The sequence below is a fragment of the Pseudophryne corroboree genome, chromosome 9, assembly GCF_028390025.1.
Source record: "Pseudophryne corroboree isolate aPseCor3 chromosome 9, aPseCor3.hap2, whole genome shotgun sequence".
Classification (NCBI taxonomy): domain Eukaryota; kingdom Metazoa; phylum Chordata; class Amphibia; order Anura; family Myobatrachidae; genus Pseudophryne; species Pseudophryne corroboree.
The window spans coordinates 103,228,538-103,245,908 of record NC_086452.1 but is presented as its reverse complement, the minus strand read 5'-3'; the positions used below and the strand labels follow the sequence as shown (position 1 = coordinate 103,245,908).

The following is a 17,371-nucleotide window of genomic DNA, read 5'->3' as shown; positions in this document are numbered from 1 at the left end:
GTTAGGTGGTATATATTATAATACAATTATGGATGGACGGACTGCCTGCCGAGTGCCGACACAGAGGTAGCCACAGCCGTGAACTACCGCACTGTACACTGGTTGATAAAGAGATAGTAGTATACTCGTAACAACTAGTATGACGACGGTATAAAGAATGAAAAAAAAACCACGGTTAGGTGGTATATATTATAATACAATTATGGTTGGACGGACTGCCTGCCGAGTGCCGACACAGAGGTAGCCACAGCCGTGAACTACCGCACTGTACACTGGTTGATAAAGAGATAGTAGTATACTCGTAACAACTAGTATGACGACGGTATAAAGAATGAAAAAAAAACCACGGTTAGGTGGTATATAATACAATTATGGTTGGACGGACTGCCTGCCGAGTGCCGACACAGAGGTAGCCACAGCCGTGAACTACCGCACTGTACACTGGTTGATAAAGAGATAGTAGTATACTCGTAACAACTAGTATGACGACGGTATAAAGAATGAAAAAAAAACCACGGTTAGGTGGTATATATTATAATACAATTATGGTTGGACGGACTGCCTGCCGAGTGCCGACACAGAGGTAGCCACAGCCGTGAACTACCGCACTGTACACTGGTTGATAAAGAGATAGTAGTATACTCGTAACAACTAGTATGACGACGGTATAAAGAATGAAAAAAAAACCACGGTTAGGTGGTATATATTATAATACAATTATGGATGGACGGACTGCCTGCCGAGTGCCGACACAGAGGTAGCCACAGCCGTGAACTACCGCACTGTACACTGGTTGATAAAGAGATAGTAGTATACTCGTAACAACTAGTATGACGACGGTATAAAGAATGAAAAAAAAACCACGGTTAGGTGGTATATAATACAATTATGGTTGGACGGACTGCCTGCCGAGTGCCGACACAGAGGTAGCCACAGCCGTGAACTACCGCACTGTACACTGGTTGATAAAGAGATAGTAGTATACTCGTAACAACTAGTATGACGACGGTATAAAGAATGAAAAAAAAACCACGGTTAGGTGGTATATATTATAATACAATTATGGATGGACGGACTGCCTGCCGAGTGCCGACACAGAGGTAGCCACAGCCGTGAACTACCGCACTGTACTGTGTCTGCTGCTAATATAGACTGGTTGATAAAGAGATAGTATACAATACTACTAATATACTGGTGGTCAGGCACTGGTCACCACTAGTCACACTGGCAGTGGCACTCCTGCAGCAAAAGTGTGCACTGTTTAATTTTAATATAATATTATTTATCATGTACTCCTGGCTCCTGCTATAACAACCTGCAGTGCTCCCCAGTCTCCCCCACAATTATAAGCTTTATATACAATACATTGATGTGCAGCACACTGGGCTGAGCAGTGCACACAGACTGAGTCACTGTGTGACTGTGTATCGTTTTTTTCAGGCAGAGAACGGATATATTAAATAAAACAAACAACTGCACTGTCTCTGGTGGTCACTGGTCACTGTGGTCGTCAGTCACTAAACTCTGTCTGCACTCTCTTCTAATCTACAGTATCACAGCAATCTCTCTCTCTCTCTCTCTTCTAAATCTAATCTAAATGGAGAGGACGCCAGCCACGTCCTCTCCCTATCAATCTCAATGCACGTGTGAAAATGGCGGCGACGCGCGGCTCCTTATATAGAATCCGAGTCTCGCGAGAATCCGACAGCGTCATGATGACGTTCGGGCGCGCTCGGGTTAACCGAGCAAGGCGGGAAGATCCGAGTCGCTCGGACCCGTGAAAAAAAAAGTGAAGTTCGTGCGGGTTCGGATTCAAAGAAACCGAACCCGCTCATCTCTAATTTCCAGTCTATTCTGAACACCTCACAATATTGTTTTTAGGCTTAAAAGTTGCACTGGGGTGGCTGTATGACTAAGCTAAGCGACACAAGTGTGCGGCACAAACACCTGGCCCATCTAGGAGTAGCACTGCAGTTGCAGACAAGATAGCACTAATCAAAAACTAGTCCACAAATAGCACATGATGCAAAGAAGAAAAAGAGGTGCAATTAGGTAGCTGGATGGCTAAGCTAAGCGACACAAGTGTGCGTCACAAACACCTGGCCCATCTAGGAGTGGAACTGCAGTTACAGACAGGATGGCAGATTTAAAAAATAGGCCCCAAACAGCACATGATGCAAAGAAGAAAAAGAGGTGCAATGAGGTAGCTGTATGACTAAGCTAAGCCACACAAGTGTGCGGCACAAACACCTGGCCCATCTAGGAGTGGCACTGCAGTTACAGACAGGATGGCACTTAAAAAAACTAGTCCCCAAACAGCACATGATGCAAAGAAGAAAAAGAGGTGCAAGATGGAATTGTCCTTGGGCCCTCCCACCCACCCTTATGTTGTATAAACAGGACATGCACACTTTAACAAACCAATCATTTCAGTGACAGGGTCTGCCGCATGACTGTGGCTGAAATGACTGGTTTGTTTGGGCCCCCACCAAAAAAGAAGCAATCAATCTCTCCTTGAACAAACTGGCTCTACAGAGGCAAGATGTCCACCTCATCATCATCCTCCGATTCCTCACCCCTTTCACCGTGTACATCCTCCTCACAGAGTATTAATTCGTCCCCACTGGAATCCACCATCACAGGTTCCTGTGTACTTTCTGGAGGCAATTGCTGGTAAAGGTCTTCCCGGAAGACTTTATAATTCATTTTGATGAACATTATCTCCTCCACATTTTGTGGAAGTAACCTCCTATGCCGATTGCTGACAAGGTTACCGACTGCACTAAACACTCTTTCAGAGTACACACTGGAGGGGGGGCAACTTTGGTAAAATAAAGCCAGTTTGTGCAAGGGCCTCCAAATTGCCTCTTTTTCCTGCCAGTATACGTACGGACTGTCTGACATGCCTACTTGGATGCTGTCACTCATATAATCCTCAACCATTCTTTCAATGGTGACAGAATCATATGCAGTGACAGTAGACATGTCAGTAATCGTTGGCAGGTCCTTCAGTCCAGACCAGATGTCAGCTTTTGCTCCTGACTTCCCTGCATCACCGCCAGTGGGTGGGCTAGGAAATGTTATCCTTTTCCTTGCAGCCCCAGTGGCAGGAGAAATTGAAGGAGGAGCTGTTGACGGGTCACGTTCCACTTGAGTTGACAATTTACAGCAGGTCTTTGCACCTCTGCACACTTGTGTCTGCTGGAAAGAGAGATACAATGTAGGCTTTAAACCTAGGATCGAGCATGGTGGCCAAAATGTAGTGCTCTGATTTCAACAGATTAACCACCCTTGAATCCTGGCAAAGCGAATGAAGGGCTCCATCCATAAGTCCCACATACTTTGCGGAATCGCTCCATCTTAGCTTCTCCTTCAATTTATACAGCTGCTTCTGCAAAAGCCTGATGAGGGGAATGATCTGACTCAAGCTGGCAGTGTCTGAACTGACTTCATGTGTGGCAAGTTCGAAGGGTTGGAGAACCTTGCACAAGACGGAAATCATTCTCCACTGCGCTTGGGTCAGGTGCATTACCCATCCTTTGCCTATATTGTAGGTGGATATATAGGCTTGAATGGTCTTTTGCTGCTCCTCCATCCTCTGAAGCATATAGAGTGTTGAATTCCACCTCGTTACCACCTCTTGCTTCAGTTGATGGCGGGGCTGGTTCAGGAGTGTTTGCTGGCGCTCCAGTCTTCGGCACGCAGTGGCAGAATGCCGAAAGTGGCCCGCAATTTTTCGGGCACCGACAGCTTCTCCTGCACACCCCTCTCATTTTTCAAAAAATTCTGCACCACCAAATTAATTGTATGTGCAAAACATGGGACATGCTGGAATTTGCCCAGTTGTAATGCACGCACAATATTGGTGGCGTTGTCCGATATCACAAATCCCCAGGAGAGTCCAATTGGGGTGAGCCATTCTGCGATGATGTTCCTCAGTTTCCGTAAGAGGTTGTCAGCTGTGTGCCTCTTATGGAAAGCGGTGATACATAGCGTAGCCTGCCTAGGAATGAGTTGGCGTTTGCAAGATGCTGCTACTGGTGCCACTGCGGGAGGCCATACATCTACCCAGTGGGCTGTTACAGTCATATAGTCCTTAGTCTGCCCTGTTCCACTTGTCCACATGTCCGTGGTTAAGTGGACACTGGATACAACCGCATTTTTTAGGACAATGGTGACTCTTTTTCTGACGTCTCTGTACATTTTCGGTATCACCTGCCTAGAGAAGTGGAACCTAGATGGGAATTGATACCGGGGACACAGTATCTCAAACAAATCTTTAAGTTACTCTGAACTAATGGTGGATACCGGATGCACCAACATAGTTGTCAAGGCCTCAGTTATGTGCTTTGCAAAAGGATGACTCCTGTCATATTTCATCTTCCTCACAAAGGACTGTTGGACAGTCAGTTGCATACTGGAAGTAGTACAAGTGGTGTTTCAACTTCCCCTCTGGGATGACGATCGACTCCCAGCAGCAACAACAGCAGCAGCAGCGGAAGCAACAGCAGGTGTACCACTCAAGGATCCTATGGAGGAACCCCGGTAAGGAGAGGACTCCTCAGTCTTGACAGTGACATGGCCTGCAGGACTTCAGACGTTCCTGACTGAGGAGAAAGTTGACGTTGAGGGAGTTGGTGGTGTGGTTTGCAGGAGCTTGGGAACAGGAGGAAGAAGGGATTTAGGTGTCAGTGGACTGCTTACGCTCTTACCCAAAGTTTCTGAACTTGACAGTGACTTCTGATGAATGCGCAGCAGGTGAGGTATAAGGGAGGATGTTCCTAGGTGGTTAACATCCTTACCCCTACTTATTACAGATTGACAGAGGCAACAGATGGCTTGACATCTGTTGTCCAGATTTGAGGAGAAATAATTCCACACCAAAGAAGTGGCTTTTTTGGTAGTTTGCCAAGGAATCACAATGGGCTTCTTCGTCCCAAGGACAACAGGTGTCTCCCCCGGTGCCTGACTTAAACAAACCACATCACCATCACAATCCTCATCGTCAACTTCCTCCTCAGCGCCAGCAACACCCATATCCTCATCCTGGTGTACTTCAACAGTGACATCTTCAATTTGAATATCAGGAACTGGACTGTGGGTGCTCCTTCCAGCACTTGCAGGGGGTGTGCAAATGGTGGAAGAGCCACTTATTCCCAGGGCCGTCTTTTCGTATGGGCTCAATGGGCTCTTGCCCAAGGGCCCCAGGAGTAAAAGGGCCCTAGGCTGATAGCTGAGGGTCCCCTCTTTCCAGGGGTACCAGAGTTTTTAAAATCGGCCCCGGGGAACCGGAAATATCCGACTTTAAAGCAGTGGTCCCCATCCAAGCATGTTAATTGTTCTTCCCAGCCAGATATCTCGGGTTCTGTCTGACTTAGAGTTTTTCTGAGGGTATACTCTAAAAGCTGGGACTCTCCCCTTTTGGTGAACACTGGCAGCTTGTCTCTACTATGCCCAGAACCATAGATTTTCCAGCAGCTGGTCCCTGCTCCAGCTCCACACGCCTGGCGTCCCCGGCTGTCAGTCCTGCAGTGCCCACATCCACACGGCAGCGGGGAGGAATATAAATCACTAGATGGAACAACTGACTGTAGAGGCTTGACGTCCAGCGGTCGCTCTCAGTAGGACCCCGCCTTCCTACACACCTTGCTCAGGTATTATACCAGGTGTTGCTTGCACTGACTAGATTGGATCTTTATCTAGCTGCAAAACCTACTGAGAGCGACCGCTGGACGTCACGCCTCTACAGTCAGTTGTTCCATCTAGTGATTTATATTCCTGCCCGCTGCCGTGTGGATGTGGGCACTGCAGGACTGACAGCCGGGGACGCCCGGCTCTCGACCAGCCCACCGGAGAGGTAACACCATCTGCACATCACACCTGACCACTACAAGCACTTTGACATTTGGAACTGTCTGTGCTGTAGTGCATCTGCTCCTAACCCAAGCTACGGCTGACAGTTTGTGGAAAACGGACATTTACCATTACTTTGTCCTCCTTTGCAATTAACATATTCTAGGAGATATTCTATATCCTGAGATTAACAAGGTGTGCTCATTTTAATTTGATTGGCTCATATATGTTTGTTTATTGCTATTTTAATTTTATTAAATATCATATACTTTTCATGTCGGCTCTCTCTCCATTTATCATCTCCTGACCTACAGCGCAGCCATCTCTCTTGTTCTGTCGTCTCTCTGCTCACTCCACATAGTGTTCCCGGCACGCGCAGTATTTCAGGAGTTGTTCCTCACTAGGAATTTAAAATGTTTATTTGCTATATCCCATAGGCGCTGTTTTAGCAGATAAGTGTTGTTGTGTTTTGGTTCACAGGAGTTATACGCCAATATTCAGAGAATTATACGGCATTGTCACAGGAATTATACGCCAGTATCACGGGAATTATATGCCAGTATACCGAGAATTATACGGCAATATCACAGCGATTATACGGCAAAATCACAGGAATTATACGCCAGTATTCCTAGAATTATACGGCAATGTCACAGGATTGTATGCCAGTATTCCAAGAATTATACGGCAATGTCACAGGAATTATACGCCAGTATTCCGAGAATTATACGGCAATATCACAGGAATTATACGGCAATATCACAGGAATTATATGACAGTATTCCGAGAATTATACGGCAATATCACAGGAATTATAGGCAATATCACAGGAAATATACACCAGTATTCAGAGAATTATACGACAATATCACAGGAATTAAACGCCAGTATCATGGGAATTATACGCCAGTATTCCGAGAATTATACGGCAATATTACAGGAATTATACGGCAATATCACAGGAATTATACGCCAGTATTCTGAGAATTATACGGCAATGTCACAAGAATTATACGCCAGTATTCAGAGAATTATACGGCAATGTCACAGGAATTATACGCCAGTATCACGGGAATTATACGCCAATAACACTGGATATATGGCAGCAGAGGACACCACCACTGTGACTGGTCACTGGACTAATGCTGCACAAGACACTTCCCCTGGTCTAATGCAGGACAACACAGGACAACTGAAAGGGACTTATACAGCTACACTGGATATATGGCAGCAGAGGACACCACCACTGTGACTGGTCACTGGACTGATGCTGCACAAGACACTTCCCCTGGTATGATGCAAGACAACACAGCTAAAATGCAAGGGACTTATACAGCAGCCAGCAGCACTGGGGACATATAGCAGCAGAGGACACCAACACTGTGACTGGCTGGACTGATGCAGCATAAGACACTGACTACACTGGACTGGACTGAGCAGCACAAGACAGCAGTAAGTAGACTCACCACACCACTTTCCCACCCCCACACAGACACTGAGGACGAAGACGCATCCTCTCACTACACTCTCCGAGACTGGAGTGAAAATGGCCGCGACTCGCGGCTCCTTATATGGAATACAAATCCCGCGAGAATCCGACAGTGGGATGATGACGTTTTGTCGCGTTCGGGTTTCCGAGTCAAGATGGAAAATCCGAGCCTGGCTTGGATCCGGACTCGGAAGGCAAAGTTCGGGGGGGTTCGGTTCTCTGAGAACCAAACCCTCTCATCTATAGTAACGATAAGTTGTAAGTATCACCTCACAGACTATACAATTTTCTGTATGACAGCACAATGTAATGTTACATGCTGCATGTAACTACACTGCGTCACATGTGGAATCAGCCCATTGTACGTCCAGCACATCCAATGAGACAATTCAATGAACGATGGCCGGGAATGACAGATTGGCAGTACACAGTATACGATGTGTGCAATATATCATTCTGATCTGTGCCTGTACTATATAATGGTTGCTAGAATCTCAGGGAGGTTTTGCTACATCCGTGTACTGTTATGAGCTGACGGCATTGCAATGTCATTAGGGGGGAAATGTATCAAACCTTCCCTGATAGATTTGATCCATTTCCCCCTTAGTCACATGACACTGTCAGTGTGAAGCTGACATCTGAGGACAAAAGAAGCTGTAAGGTACATAAAATCTCTCAGCAAAATGGGGAGAACTGGTCTGGTTGGGTGGTGGGAAGAAGTCATGAGTACCAGAGGAGAGGGGTGAGGTGGGAAGTGGGAAATGTAAAGTGTGTGCAGAGCTACCATGACTGCTGGTAATATATTATATCTGAATTGTTGTTAATATTTATACTGTATGATGTCATGTAATATTTTTAGTATATCTACATGTTTTTCAAAAAATATTATTTTTAGTGAGGTTTCTGGCATAAACCAGGGTGTAGCTATCATAGGTGCAGGCAGTACAGCTGCTATGGGGCCCAGAGCTGAGAAGGGCCCACCTTCCCTGTCACAGATAAATGTGTTATATAAATTTTTTGCCATTGGGTAGTACGTAGTAGTCCTTTCAAACTTTTTCCTTGGGGCCTGCAATATATCTAGGTATGCCCCTGGACCTGCTCATTGTAGTGTGGTATAAAATGAACTGGAGGGCATTTTAATATTATATAATGTGAACCGGGGCACTATAATGAAGCACAATATGAACGGGGAGCACTATATATCATAATGTGAATTGGGGGTACTGTGCGGCATAATGTGTACTGGCAGCTCTGAAATGTGACATAGGGTGAACTTAAGCACTACTGCGAATCATAGGGCACTACTATGGGGCATAACATTAAATAAGGCTCTACTTTGATTCAGAAAATTAACTAGGGCACTATTATAGGGCATAAAATAAACAACTGCTGCGGAGGGGTGTCTCTCTAGAAGCATTGGGATGGGGGCCCCTTCAAAATGTTGCTTTGGGGCCCACAAAGTTCTGGCTACGCCCCTGGGCATAAAGCAAGTTATTCACCAGTTTGTGCTCCTTGTTTCCTCTTTATTGGCAATCCTTCTATACATCAGTTGGTATATGGACTTATAGTGATCAGGATGTTACTCAGGGCTGAGAGGGTAGGTATATTATGGTGGGCTGGGAGGGCTCATGGGATCAGCCTCAGGATATTACAATTGGCTTTGAAGAACTGGGATATTGCACTTGGTTGAGTGAGGTGCAAATAAAACAGTAAGCTGGCGATATTACAGCTGTATGAGAGAGGTTGAGGAGTCAGGATATGGGATATAATATAAGTCAGCTGAAGGTTAAGAGAACTGGTGGAGCAGTGGAGTGAAGAAGGCAAGTGTGGTAAGGAGGGCTCTCTGTGTGATGATGCTGGGGTTTGTGTAGGCTATAATTTAATGGTGTAGACAGTGGCGTCATGAGGCGAGTGCGGGGGGTGCGGGCCGCACCCGGGTGTCACCCTTCAATGGGGTGACACCAAACACCTGCTGCATTCCTATCATGCACTGTCAATGTGTCAGACAGCACGGACCCAGCCGCGGCGCACACGCACCTGCTGGGGGGATGGGGGGTAGGGGGGGGGTTTGCACGATCGCAACTGTGCCGCGGCGGACGGCGTCCTCTTGTTGCAGGTGGGGGTGTATGATTTTGAGTCGGCGGGAGTGCGCGATCGTAACTGCAGTGCTCTATTTGCCGTTCGGCACCAAGCACTACAGTTATGATCGCATCCCCCTGCCGACTCAAACCCCTGCTTGAACACTGGGTCCGTACTGACAGTCTCCTCAGCCAGGATGGTTGTGTCTATGTTACCTTCGTGCTAAGGACCTGGACGTGACAAAACGAGAGGGCAGGAGAGAACTTCCGCCATTACAGCACCTAAATGTCTTCTTCGTTCTCCGATCGTTTGGGGGAACTTTATTTCTCTATGCAGCATTGGACCCTCGCGGGCTCGCTTCGCTCGCCACGCTTCGGGCTCGGTGTCTCGCTTCGCTCGCCAAACTTTACTATTCCATATATATTGTGACATGGACCCAGGGGGTTATGGGAAAGGTCCTTAGCACGAGGAGAAACTAGACGCTACCCAGTCGGGATGCCGGTCGCTGTACGTCACTCCTCATAATGTCATCATGCGCGCTGGCACCGCTTGCGGCTTGCCATTCTCCTCACCGCCGCCGGCCACATTCTGCACACCGCCACCCACTTCCTCCGCTGCCCAGGGCCTTCAACTCCGCACCACCGCCAACTACACCCCCCTCCGCTGCTCAGGTACTTACCCTGCTTCCCTATGGCCCTGTCACTGCTGTCACTCACTTTCCCTGCTGTCACTGTCTCTCTGTCACTGTCTCTGCTGTCACTGTCCCTGCTGTCACTGTACCTCTGTCACTGTCCCTTCTGTCACTGTCCCTGCTGTCACTCTCCCTGTCCCTGTACTTTGGATCATACTGTGTGGCATATTGTGAATTTTTGCTCATACCGTGTGCTATAATGTAAATTTCGGCTCATACCGTGTGCTATAATGTGAATTTCGGCTCATACTGGGACAGACGTAAGAATGTGCGCTATGTAAGAAGCGGCTAACATCGGGGTTTTAACAAATGCACAAAGCGCATACAGCAGTATCGTCTGGCGTGCTGTGTGCATAGGAAGGCGATGGCTACCTGATGTACAAAGGCTCAGGTAGCTCCTTACCGCACGTTACTCCATTCCGATCACTTTGTCAAGTTGGGGCTGGCGTTGGCTCTGTTCTTAAACAATCTTTTTTTTGGGGGGTTCTTTTTCATTAAACTTTAATGCTCCTCATTAGTACGCCGGCATACTAGGGCAGAGCACGCTCAGAGATGTGGACAATGCCGTCACATTCTCCCGGCGTGCCCTTCGCAGGAAACGCACAACACACTATGCCAGCGCAGAAGGCGGCCTACTGTGCATGCGCCAGAGGAGAGGTAATGCCGGAAAGGAAAAAAAACATGTCTGGTGTGGGGGACAATGGGAATAGGCACTAGTACGCATGCGCGGGAGCGTACCGATTGGCGCTATGAGTCAGGAGTGCACTTCACCTGGGGCCAGACATAGCGCATCGTTATGAGGCCAGGCCAGGAAATCATACATCCAGGTGATATGTGACGGCAGATCACCCCGAAAAAGCGGTGAAGTGCCAAAGCGGAAATAAGGATCTTTAAGGTAATGATAATATATCTGCCCCAATGTGTGGTATAATGTGAATTTTGGCTCATACCGTGTGCTATAATGTGAATTTCGGCTCATTCTGTGTACTATAATGTGATTTTCGGCTCATTCTGTGTTCTATGATGTGAATTTCAGCTCATTCTGTGTTCTATGATGTGAATTTCGGCTCATTCTGTGTTCTATGATGTGAATTTCAGCTCATTCTGTGTTCTATGATGTGAATTTCAGATCATTCTGTGTTCTATGATGTGAATTTCGGCTCATTCTGTGTGGTATAATGTGAATTTCGTCTCATACCGTGTGCTATAATGTGAATTTCGGTTCATACTCAATTATGGACCTAATTCTGGTTGCATTTAATTTTAGCAATAATCGCAATCGAGCGATTTTTGCTAAAATGCAATCAAAGTGCGGTCGCATCCCTGAAGGACTGCACTTTCATTGACAGAGGCGGGTATTGGTGGCCGGCATAGCGGGGCGTGGTTGCGAAAGGGGATCAGAGCTTTTTTGGGGCGGCTATGTGACATCACACGCACCCACTGCAACCCGAAAAATAGTGGTGCATCGCCAGCATACGCAGCCTAGCTACGTCTGCAGGGGGTCATCCTTCGTATCTGCTTCAGCGATGTGATAGCAAAAAATTGAGATAGCATCGCTTGATGCCAATTAGCATGCTGGACGGACCCCAGCATGGTACAAAAACGATTGCAGATTCTGCTTTTTAGCAGAATATGCAAACCAACCTGAATAGGGTCCTATGTCACTACTATTGCCATCGCATTCATTGATATACAGGAATTATGATTTACAAGTAAAACTAGTACAAAAACATTTCTAAGGATTCCGTGTGGTGTGATATGGGAGGAAGTCCATGGGGGGGGTGACACCATGAGTTACCAGTGCACCGGGTGACACCAACCCTAGTGACGCCTCTGGGTATAGGAAAGGGCTAGTCATTTCACAACATGAAATATTCATATATTGCTGGTAAGATGAGAAGTTTTTTATTTAAATATTGCGTCTATTCAATTTAATAAGGGGTAATAGTAATGACTATTAATTTAAAGCAAGTTGATTGGATTATCTAATGCTGGGGTTTTTGATTCTGTCAGTTGATTATGGGACTGAGTTTGTGGAGAAAGAGGACTGTTTATGTGAAAAGTATTTATCAACTAACATGGCTGTTTGGGAGAGAGTGAATTTATTCAATGGGAAATGTATTTCATTTTATATAAGGGCTTGCTGTACGTCTGGGGACCCATTTCTAAAACATTTAACTGTTTTGGGGATGGGTTCAACTTCACTCATTGCCTTTCCATAATTCATGTACCTATCCCTTTTTCCAAACAGGACCGTAGTATTCCAGGATCCTGACAAGCAAAAGCCAGTAGTGAAATCTAAAAGTACAGGTAGGACAGAGCAAGACAGTCTGCTAATGAGGGGGTTACTGCACCCCTCAGTCAGGAATTGGTCCCTACTGCAAGGACAGTTAGGATGAATGTCCCATTTTATGCTATTTAGCTCATGAAGGGATCTGCAGCATATTCTTAGTAGTAATACACACAGCGATGGTCATTCCGAGTTGTTCGCTCGGTAATTTTCTTCGCATCGCAGCGATTTTCCGCTAATTGCGCATGCGCAATGTTCGCACTGCGACTGCGCCAAGTAAATTTGCTATGAAGATTGGTATTATACTCACGGCATTACGAGGTTTTTTCTTCGTTTTGGTGATCGTAATGTGATTGACAGGAAGTGGGTGTTTCTGGGCAGAAACTGGCCGCTTTATGGGAGTGTGTGAAAAAACGCTACCGTTTCTGGGAAAAACGCGAGAGTGGCTGGAGAAACGGGGGAGTGTCTGGGCGAACGCTGGGTGTGTTTGTGACGTCAAACCAGGAACGACAAGCACTGAACTGATCGCACTGGAAGAGTAAGTCTCGAGCTACTCAGAAACTGCACAGAGAAGTCTTTTCGCAATATTGCGAATCTTTCATTCGCAATTTTGCTAAGCTAAGATTCACTCCCAGTAGGCGGCGGCTTAGCGTGTGCAATGCTGCTAAAAGCAGCTTGCGAGCGAACAACTCGGAATGAGGGCCAGCATTGTTTGTGTTTACAAAGTGGATAGGAAGGAGTTGGAAAGAGGTCATACACTTTTTAGTGGGCCCCAGTCTGATACTGATTTTCAGTGACTAACATATCCCAAATTACTTGCACAGTCTCAAAGATCAGCATGTCATTAATTTATTACTCAGCAGAATACTGAGCAGTTTAGACGGGGTCTGGAATGGTACATGACTGGCAGATAAGGACTAGAGAGCGAAACGACTGTAGAAGAGCCATTGGGGGTCATTCCGAGTTGATCGCTAGCTGCATTCGTTCGCTGCGCAGCGATGATGCAAAAAAAGGCACTACTGCACATGCGTATGCGGCGCAATGTGCACGCGCAACGTACTTTCACAACGGCCGATGAAGTTTCACACAAGGTCTAGCAAAGCTTTTCAGTTACACTGCTGGCCGCAGAGTGACAGGAAGAGGACGTTTCTGGGTGTCAACTGACCGTTTTCAGGGAGTGTTCGGAAAAACGCAGGCATGCCAGGAAAAATGCAGGCGTGGCTGGGTGAACCCAGGGCGTGTTCGTGACGTCAAAACAGGAACTGAACAGTCTGAAGTGATCGCAAGCGCTGAGTAGGTCTGAAGCTACTCTAAAACTGCACAAAAAAACTTTGTAGCCGCTCTGCGATCCTTTCGTTCGCACGTCTGCTAGGCTAAAATACATAGCATTTGCACGGCCGCTAAAAACAGCAAGTGAGCGATCAACTCGGAATGACCCCCATAGACTGGGTTCAAGCAAAGTCAGGTTACAGGTTCTAAGGTCCGATAGCCAGAGCACACTGACTGGGCCAAGTATAAGAAACAGGCAACTAACACAGACATGAATAGGAAATAAAACAGGAACTATGGGCCTAATTCAGACCTGATCACTAGGCTGTGTTTTCGTACAGCGGGCGATCAGGTCAGAACTGCGCATGCGTATGCACCACAATGCGCTGGTGCGTCGCACGGGTACAAAGCGGATCGCCGCTCAGCGATGGGTTTGTGCGAAGGATCCATTAGCACAGCTGTTCGCAAAGAGATTGACAGGAAAAGAGCGTTTGTGGGAGGCAACTGACCATTTTCAGGGAGTGGTTGGAAAAACACAGGCGTGCCCAAGCATTTGCAAGGAGTTTTCCTGACGTCAATTCCGGTCCCGGACAGGCTGATGTGATCGCAGCGGCTGAGTAAGTCCTGAGCTGTGCAGAGACTGCACAAGAACTTTTCGTACAGCTCTGCTACACATGAGATCGCACACTTGCAAAGCGAAAATACACTCCCCTATGGGCGGCGACTATCTGATCGCAGCGCTGCAAAAATCACTTGCTAGCGATCAGGTCTGAATTAGGCCCATGATTGCAGCTTAAGGCAAATACACCTCTAAGAACGCCCATGACAATCCTGCGTTTTTACCGCCACACATCCTAACTACCCCAAATGATCCTTACCTGTCAATCACTCTGCAAAGGAATCCTCACAGCAGCATCACAGAGGCACCTTGGCACATGCACAGTCTGCCAATAACTGCTCAGTTACATGGACATCAGCGTTGTGTACAAACATGAATTAGGCAAAGAGTCAGAAAAGATGCTATCTACTGTAGGAAAAGAAAAAAGTAACTTAAATGAAAGCTGCAGACAGAAAAGAACAAGGACAAAGGGTCTGATTCTAAGTACTACGCTAATCAGTAGCTACTTTTGCAGCTGTACGCAGTGACTGCTAAATTATGCGAATGCTGCAGGAGGCATCTTCTGTAATTAGACGCCACCTGCCGGCATCTATTATCTGCTGCTGCATCTGAAGATGTACCATCAGACCACTTGCATGAACAGTGGCCATCTTAGTAACCCTCAGGTTACAGATGGCCAGGTGTTCATGGCTCCGGAGCCAGTAAATCTGTGTCGGAAGATGCAGACACTGGCCCCTGCACTCCCAGAAAAAGAGGACAACACGCTCTAGTTTTCTGTTACACTGCCTAGCACTGCACACTCTCCGCCACCAAATGGCCACAGCTTCTCAATCAGGCTGCAGCTTAAGGGGCACTGCATGTGACGATCTACAGATAAAGCCACGCTCACTTTGAATGGGACGTGTGCGCGTCTACGACGCCTACGTGCCCCATTCGCTCCCAGGCACAGAAGGAGCCACGATTGGCGTGGCTCCGTCTGTAGGACCTGATCTGCACTTGCGCAGTCCTCCCACCATCATATTGTAGTTGTATGAAAACTAGAGATTTTAGGAAATCCGAACCCACCTGAACTTCTGGGATCTGGGTTTCTGATTTTTTCTGGTTATAATAATTTTTCCAGCAACTACCCAGTAGAACCTTGATAGTCCTACACAGGGATTCAATGTGTTTATATGCATGAGTAATTGGGTCAATCAGCACTCGTTAGGGCCTGTGTGCCCCTTTTTTGCTTTATTTATGTTTGGAAAGAGGGTGATTGCCAAGCATACTTGAAATTGTAATCGCTCTGTCTTATGCATAACAACCCCAATTCCGACACAGTGCCGGCATAACACTATATGCTGACACTTGATACAGTCACAATTTACTCGTTCCTTTGTTTTTCCATTTCTTTATTTCCCATTTATTTATATCCGCGGACTCTCATCTATGATCCACGGGGCAATCCTGTGCCTAACGTAGACAGCAGATCCGCAATCTTTTCTTTCCTCTTTCTAATTCTTCCTTAGGTGAACTCTCATTGGTAAGTCGGCTAAAGTGGGTTCAAGAAATTACTACCATACCCCACCGACAGAGCCCGATCTCGTCCGATCTTGGAAGCTAAACGGTGGTGGGCTGGGTCAGTATCTGTGAGGGGGACCCCCAGAGAATACCCGGTGTTGTAATTCATGACCTGTCTCGACTATACACCAACAGCAGGATCACCACATTTTTTCTTTAATCATCTCTTTAGCTCATCTTCTTACCTCTACATTGGATGTCTCTCTGAAGTACCGTTTTTTCCTGATACTTTGAAAATTTGACAAGTTTTATCACCATTAACAAGGATCTATACTCCCAATAACAGTCCAGTCCATTGACCCATTGAGGTCTCATTAACACAAGCTGTGCTTGTGCTGGTTGGATAGGATCAGGGTGTAGAGCTATTGGCCCTCATTCCGAGTTGTTCGCTCGCTAGCTGCTTTGAGCAGCATTGCACACGCTAAGCCGCCGCCCTCTGGGAGTGTATCTTAGCATAGCAGAATTGCGAACGAAAGATTAGCAGAATTGCGAATAGAAATTTCTTAGCAGTGTCTGAGTAGCTCGAGACTTACTCAGCCATTGCGATCAGTTCAGTCAGTTTCGTTCCTGGTTTGACGTCACAAACACACCCAGCGTTCGCCCAGACACTCCCCCGTTTCTTCAGACACTCCCGCGTTTTTCCCAGAAACGCCAGCGTTTTTTCGCACATGCCCAGAAAACGGCAAGTTTCCGCCCAGAAACACCCACTTCCTGTCAATCACAGTACGATCACCAGAACGATGAAAAAACCTTGTAATGCCGTGAGTAAAATACCTAACTTTTGTGTAAAATAACTAAGCGCATGCGCTCTGCGAATCTTGCGCATGCGCAGTAAGCGACTAATCGCAATATAGCGAAAATCGGCAACGAGCGAACAACTCGGAATGGCCCCCATAGTGTCTGCATCCCCCTACAAGTCTATTAGCATAGACTAACCAGAACATTTCCAACTTTTTTTCAATCAATTAATCAATTGATTGGTTTATCTTTTATACTTGCTCTAGTTTTTCCACTCATATTTAGTCAGTCATACTATTAACAATACTGTACCTTTCAGAGACGTATGTGGGTTGATCCATATGTGTGTACACAGATACCATTATACTTTACTGATTAACTGTGGTGGAATATGAAAGTGTGGATCTTTTCTTAAAATAATTAGATAATAAAAGTTATGTTTTAATATTCTCATATAAACCAATTAATACAAGAGTGCACCCACACAAGAGTCTTCTGTAAACCAATTTTCTTCCAAGTTTTTTCTGACTCTGGGTGCACCACCAGGTATAAATAATAGGAATTGCTGCTGTACACTGTATTTTATTCTGGTACTATACAATTATGTCTGAACCTTTTGGACTGGTGCGGAATCATACCCTTCTTTCTGAGATCTGGGTTTCCCTGCCAGATTCAGATTCCAAATTGAGGCAAAAAGTCATCATCTCATTGTTGGATTCTCATTGGTTTAGGATCTTATGGGCCCCGTGGTGGTGACTCAGCGCCATTTCACTCTGTTCTCAG

At 46.4% G+C, this 17,371-nt stretch overlaps 1 pseudogene; it reads left to right on the top strand.

The window, feature by feature from the left end:
* The first annotated feature begins 15,838 nt into the window (after window positions 1–15,838).
* LOC134964488 (5S ribosomal RNA) lies at window positions 15,839–15,957 on the top strand (annotated as a pseudogene).
* The last annotated feature ends 1,414 nt before the right edge of the window (window positions 15,958–17,371 follow it).